The sequence below is a fragment of the Trichomycterus rosablanca genome, chromosome 14 (genome assembly GCF_030014385.1).
Source record: "Trichomycterus rosablanca isolate fTriRos1 chromosome 14, fTriRos1.hap1, whole genome shotgun sequence".
Taxonomy (NCBI): domain Eukaryota; kingdom Metazoa; phylum Chordata; class Actinopteri; order Siluriformes; family Trichomycteridae; genus Trichomycterus; species Trichomycterus rosablanca.
The window spans coordinates 377,501-385,836 of record NC_086001.1 but is presented as its reverse complement, the minus strand read 5'-3'; the positions used below and the strand labels follow the sequence as shown (position 1 = coordinate 385,836).

Genomic DNA, 8,336 nt, shown 5'->3' with positions numbered 1-8,336 from the left:
AAGTTATTATAAGCTTATTTTTGTTTATTTATATTTTTATTTGAATATAAATCCATAATAAAAGGATTATGATGTGAATCTCAGTACAGTGGAGCGGCGGTGCTGCTGTGTGCTGCCCCCTGTGGTTAGAGTGAGAACTGCAGCCAGTCAGTCAGCACAGAGTTCATCATTCCATCCTGGTCCTGATCTACATCCACAGCAAACCCACTCACGCACTTGTTTATATACTGGGATCAGCTGCTTGTGTTACTGGGATCAGCTGCTTGTGTTCCTGGGATCAGCTGCTTGTGTTACTGGGATCAGCTGCTTGTGTTACTGGGATCAGCTGCTTGTGTTACTGGGATCAGCTGCTTGTGTTACTGGGATCAGCTGCTTGTGTTACTGGGATCAGCTGCTTGTGTTCCTGGGATCAGCTGCTTGTGTTACTGGGATTGGAGCTCAGACCGTTTGGCTGGATGCTGGTGTTTGTTTTCTCTCACTGGTCAGGATGGAAACCGGAAATGGAGGAGGGAAGTGGAGAAGAATGGAGGAGGGATTAGGAGACCGGATAGGGCTCTGATGACATCACAGCCGAAAAATGTGTGTGTGTGTGTGTGTTGTGGTGTGTGTGTGTGTGTGTGTGTGTGTGTAAAGGCGTTTCCAGTCGGTCTCAGAGCGCACAGACGCGGATGCGCACAGACGCACCAACGCCGCTCCGAAATTACGCACCGATTTATCGTTATTTATCTCGTTATTTATCTCGTTATTTATCTCGTTATCAGTGGAATATATCGCGTACACCCTCCGCTCTCATGCTGTGACCCTGCTGCCTATCGGTTAACTCGTTTACCATAAGTATTTGGACAGGTCGTGAGTTCCCGTTAATTCGGCTCATCACTGAAGATCCGACCATCCTCATCCTCTTCTTATCTGAAATCTCTCAGCTGGTTCGGATCTCTACAGACACCGTGAGTACTGCACATCTGTACAGACTGTAAACGATCCTTATCATTTATGATCCACAAGATATAACATCAATATCGCGATTATCGGAATGTGAATCGTATCTGTCAGACGAATCTGATATTAAAGTGTGTGTGAGTGGATGGATGAAGATCGAACCGTCATTATCAGAGGGTTGCACCAACACCCAAAATATCAACTCAAGTGTTAAACATGTTGCTGTGGCACCTCCTGAGATCCAGCTGGCACGCTGGAGAACAGCGACCCTGATCAGATCTGGTGGCTAAAGTTTCATTAACATTCTTTAACAGATTCATTCAGGTTCATGCGGAATCGTTTCAGATACGAATGATGTCGTGCAGTCATGCCACCCAGCACCCCCAGCACCACCAGCACCCAGCACCACCACGGGGTCAGCTGGTACAACAGACTTAACTCAGTACAAATAATCTGAGCTTCATTTAACCAGATTTAACCAGATAACTGAATTAATCTCAGTTTCAAACTGACCTGCTATAAACTCTAGTTAATTATTTAATTCTGTTCTCTTTTATCCTCAGTGTAACTCTCACACACACACACACACACTCACACTCATCAAGTTCTAAAGTTTATTAAATAATAAATATATATAAATATATAAAGAAGTTTGTGTTCTGGTAGTATTTCAGCAGCAGAACTAAATCCAGTCCTGGTCCTGTGTGTGTATGTAAACTTTAGATCCAGACTGAGATCCGATGTTAGGATTCATTACAGGATTTTTCATCTCTGATTATTTATTAATGAATCTACAGTAAAAATAGACGTCAGAGGAACTTTAATATATTTAATATTTAATATTTTCCTGTTATACGTGTGTTATGAAGCTGCAGTGATTATAAATTATGTTCCATTATGATCTGGATTTTAATTTATCAGATTTACATACAGTGAACCCTTGACTTATGAATGTAATTGGTTCTGAAGTTTTGTTCTTAAGTCAAAATGTTCGTTATTTAAACCTGTTTTTCCCACAAGAAATAATGTAAACAGAATTAATTCGTGCCAGACCTCCCAACCCCCCCCTTACCCCTAACCTCTCTAATGTCTTAAATGCTCTTTTTTGTTATAAATACATGTATAATTTCCCTTAATCTTAAATGATAGAATAGATACTACTGTAATAAACAACAATAAACAATAATACACAGTAGTACTGTAACACACATCACATTTCAGTACAGTACGTGTGCTGCACCATACACCATAATATATTTCCTTCTTTATATATAAATTGTATCTACCAGAAACAACAATAACTCTCATATTTCTCTATTATTTCCTTCTTTATTTCAGTAGTGTGTATTTTGTAGGTGTAATTGCACTAAAGAAAGAATACTTTACTGAGCCAATTTCCTTCTTCTCTCTCACTCACTGTCCCCTCTGTCTGATACACAGTGACACCTACTGGCAGGAATAATTATACAACACAACAGCGCTTCCTCTGCACCTTCTTTAAGAACATTTTATATAGAATTTTACAAAATATAAAAAAAATCGAAAAAAAAAAAATCTATATATATATATAGAGAGAGAGAGAGACGGTCGGACTTGTTCGCGACATCATGTGTTTCGAGAATTTCGGTTTGTAATCCGAAACTTGTTCGTACGTTAAGTTGAAACAGATCGCTCGTAACCTGAAATGTTCGTATGGTAAACCGTTCAGAACTCAAGGGTCGACTGTATTTTTATTTTGGTTTGTTGGAACATGTTAATCACAGCAGCACTAAGTTCATCCCAGAACTAAATTAGAATAAACGCTACAGCACATATTTATTATTATTATTATTATTATTATTATTATTATTATTATTATTATTATTATTTATATTTTGAAACTAAAATCTATTGAGGCTTCTTAAATTTGTGGCAAAAATGAAATAAAATAAAGAAAAAAATCACAGCTGTTTATTTTTCCTTTTTTCTCTTGCAGAGAATTTAGATTCAGATTCTGATTCAGTTTTAGGTTCTGATTCAGTTTTAGGTTCTGATTCAGTTTTAGGTTCTGATTCAGTTTTAGGTTCTGATTCAGTTTTAGATTCTGATTCAGATCTGCTCTCATGTGTTTATCTGATTGACCCTCTATGGCGGTTGTGGCGGTTGTGCTCACTGTAGCGCTTTAGCGAGATTTCACACAGCGTATATAAACAACGTAAAGATCCGTAGTGATGCTCCTACACACACACACACACACACACTCACTATCGATACTGCACACACACTCACACACACACAGATACACACACTCACTCATACTGCAAACATCTAATAAACACACACAAATACACACACACACTAACACACACACACTCACATACACACACACTATCAGTACAGCAAACATCTAATACACACAAACACACACATTCACTATCGATACTGCACACACACTCACACACACACACTCACACACTCACTATCGATACTGCACACACACTCACACACACTCACACACACACACACACACACACTCACTATCGATACTGCACACACACTCACACACACACAAACACACACATTCACTATCGATACTGCACACACACTCACACACACACACTCACACACTCACTATCGATACTGCACACACACTCACACACACTCACACACACACACACACACACACTCACTATCGATACTGCACACACACTCACACACATACACACTCACTATCGATACTGCACACACACTCACACACACACAAACACACACATTCACTATCGATACTGCACACACACTCACACACACACACTCACACATTCACTATCGATACTGCACACACACTCACACACACACACTCACACACTCACTATCGATACTGCACACACACTCACACACACTCACACACACACACACACACACACTCACTATCGATACTGCACACACACTCACACACATACACACTCACTATCGATACTGCACACACACTCACACACATACATACACACACTCACTTACTCATACTGCAAACGTCTAATACACACATACACACACACACACACACACACACACTATCAATACTGCAAACATCTAATAAACACACACAAATACACACACACACTAACACACACACACACACTAACACACACACACACTGATACACACACACACACTGATACACACACACTGAGACAGGAAGTGGACAGGGAGGAAGTGGTTTGTTTCCCTCAGTGCTGAATCAGTACCAACACTGTACAGTTATGCAAAAGTTTGTGAACCCCCGCTGTGTACAGGAAGAATGAAGGAGCCATTAGGAAGCTGGGATTCGAACCCTCAACCTTTAGATCAATCATGCATACTTCTGGCTAACCTCCTGTTGCGCTCTGAACCTGGGTTCAGATGTTTTGAGATGTTCTGAGATGTTTGGGTGCATGTTGTGATGTGATTGCATGGAGAAACACAGACCAACACTTCCAGCACTCAGTGGTTATGTAAGGATTCTTCTGGGATGCCAGATCCTGCAGGATTCAGCTCCGGGTGCAGTGGTGTGTGTCGTGGTGTGGAGATCTTCTCCAGATTTTCTCCAGATCTTTTCCACATATTCCTCAGCTATTTATCAGATTTTCTTGAGATCTTCTTCACATCTTCTCCAGATCCTCATCAGATCTTCTCTTCATCTTCTCCAGATCTTCGTCAGGTCCTTTCCCCATCTTCTCCACATCTTCTCCACATCTTCTCCACATCTTCTCCAGATCTTTGTCAGTTCTTCCTCAGATCTTCTCTAGATATTCTTTACATCTTCTACAGATTTTCTCCGGATCTTTTCCAGATCTTCTGGCTCTGTGAAGGTCATGCCGTGCAGCTTCTCACATGACCTTCTCTGTGGGAACCACGAGTTCCTGCTCTTTTCCCAGAGGAACTGAGGAATGATCAGGATTCTTCAAGCTAGAGGCTTTTCAACCATTTTTGTCCAGTGACTCCATTTGAAGGTTGTGAAACTGTGGTGCCTCAGTAGTGTAATGCACCAGCTCACAACCTCAGAGACCCGGGTTTGAGTCTCAGTGGTACCAGACCGGTGCTTCACATCAATCCCAGCGTGTGTTCCTCTCAAGTGTTACTCAACAGCGTCTGTACAGATGGATTGTGGGTAATGTAGTGTAGTGTGTGTGTGGGGAGGAGGTTCTAATATACCCAGCGTGATCCACCATCCCACAATCCATCTGTGCGCTCTGCTCTTCCACATGCCCTGTTACCCACGATGCTCGGAGTCCATGTGGAGAAACAGTTGGAGTTCCTCTCCAGGGTTCTGGATCTTACAGTCAGAACCTTTTACACCGTTAGAACCATCAGGAACCACCAGGAACAACCAGGAACCATCAGGAACAACCAGGAACCATCAGGAACAATCAGGAACAACCAGGAACCATCAGGAACAACCAGGAACCATCAGGAACAACCAGGAACCATCAGGAACAATCAGGAACAACCAGGAACCATCAGGAACCATTAGGAACAACCAAGAACCATCAGGAACCACCGCTCGTCTTTTTCTGTGACTGAATGATTCAAACACAAATGTCTTTATGGGTCATAAATATGTAGACAGCAGGTTAGATGATGAACGTGTCGTGCAAGTGATGTGTGAGTGTGTATTTGTGTGTGTGAGGTGTGTGTGTGTGAGGTGTGTATGTGAGGTGTGTGTGAGGTGTGTGTGTATGTGTGTGTAGGTGTGTATGTGTAAGACGAGGGTTCCTGTTACAGGAAGTGTTCTGAGGAACTTCAGAACTGACAGATGTTTGAAACAGAACTGGAACTCCTCATGAGATCATGTGGAGTTTACCATCTACTGGGTTCCAGTCAGAACTTTTTCTTGGTCACCTAATTTTATCTTTCATTGTTGTTCTTCTGACGGATGATCTTACTGATCCAAAGACACGTGGAACTGGTCTAGAGTATAAGAACCACAAAGGTTCTGAGGGTTTAAAGGGTTTGAAGGTTCTGATGGTTTTAAAATGTCTGAAGGTTCTGAAGGGTTTAAAGGTTTTGAAGGTTCTGGGGATCCTGAGAGTTCTGAAGGTTCTGAAGGTTTGAGGTTTCTGAGGTTCTGAGGTTGTGGGAGTTGGAGCAGGTTGGTGGTTGGTTGGTGGTGGAACACTTGCCCTGTTGCTAGGTTACAGCCTCACAGTTTCTGAAAGGCAAGCTAGGCCTGGTTGTCATGGTGATTATAGTCTTGTGAATGGTGAATAGCATGATGGTGGTTGTGTCATGACTGCACACACACACACACTCACACACACACAACATGCACGCACACACACACATACACACTTACTCACACACACACACACACACACACACACACACACACACACACACACACACACACACACATACACACTTACTCACACACACACACACACACACACACAACACGCATGCACACACACATACATACAAACTTACTCACACACACACACACACACACACACTCACACACACACAACATGCACGCACAACACGCATGCACACACACATACATACAAACTTACTCACACACACACACACACACACTCACACACACACAACATGCACGCACACACACACACACACACATACACACTTACTCACACACACACACACACACACAACACGCATGCACACACACATACATACACACTTACTCACACACAGACACACACACACACACAACACGCATGCACACACACATACATACACACTTACTCACACACACACACACACACACACACACACACACAACACGCATGCACACACACACATACACACTTACTCACACACACACACACACACACACACACACACACACACACACACACACACACACACACACACATACACACTTACTCACACACACACACACACACACACACAACACGCATGCACACACACATACATACAAACTTACTCACACACACACACACACACACACACTCACACACACACAACATGCACGCACACACACACACACACACATACACACTTACTCACACACACACACACACACACACACAACACGCATGCACACACACATACATACAAACTTACTCACACACACACACACACACACTCACACACACACAACATGCACGCACACACACACACACACACATACACACTTACTCACACACACACACACACACACAACACGCATGCACACACACACACACACAACACGCATGCACACACACATACATACACACTTACTCACACACACACACACACACACACACACACACAACACGCATGCACACACACACATACACACTTACTCACACACACACACACAACACGCATGCACACACACACACACACACACTCACACACACACAACATGCACGCACACACACACACACACACACACACACACATACACACTTACTCACACACACACACACACACACACACACACACAACACGCATGCACACACACATACATACACACTTACTCACACACACACACACACACACACACACACACAACATGCATGCACACACACACACACACACACACACACACTCACACACACACACAACATGCACGCACACACACACACACACACACACTTACTCACACACACACACACACAACACGCATGCACACACACACACACACTCACACACACACAACATGCACACACACACACACACATACACACTTACTCACACACACACACACACACACACAACACGCATGCACACACACATACATACACACTTACTCACACACACACACACACACACACACACAACATGCATGCACACACACACACACACACACACACTCACACACACACAACATGCACGCACACACACACACACACACTTACTCACACACACACACAACACGCATGCACACACACATACATACACACTTACTCACACACACACACACACACACACAACACGCATGCACACACACATACAGTGTATCACAAAACTGAGTACACCCCTCACATTTCTGCAAATATTTTATTATATCTTTTCATGGGACAACACTATAGAAATAAAACTTGGATATAACTTAGAGTAGTCAGTGTACAGCTTGTATAGCAGTGTAGATTTACTGTCTTCTGAAAATAACTCAACACACAGCCATTAATGTCTAAATAGCTGCAACATAAGTGAGTACACCCCACAGTGAACATGTCCAAATTGTGCCCAAAGTGTCAATATTTTGTGTGACCACCATTATTATCCAGCACTGCCTTAACCCTCCTGGGCATGGAATTCACCAGAGCTGCACAGGTTGCTACTGGAATCCTCTTCCACTCCTCCATGATGACATCACGGAGCTGGTGGATGTTAGACACCTTGAACTCCTCCACCTTCCACTTGAGGATGCGCCACAGGTGCTCAATTGGGTTTAGTCCATCACCTTT

General features: G+C 42.9%; 1 protein-coding gene across 1 annotated transcript in view; it reads left to right on the top strand.

The window, feature by feature from the left end:
- Nucleotides 1-606: 606 nt before the first annotated feature.
- Nucleotides 607-8,336, top strand: part of LOC134326489 (astrocytic phosphoprotein PEA-15) — a 13,179-nt gene continuing 5,449 nt past the window's right edge. Inside the window, exon 1 of the mRNA XM_063008670.1 lies at nt 607-947. The gene's annotated coding sequence lies outside the window, so the exon portion shown is untranslated. The remainder of the gene's footprint in view (nt 948-8,336) is intronic.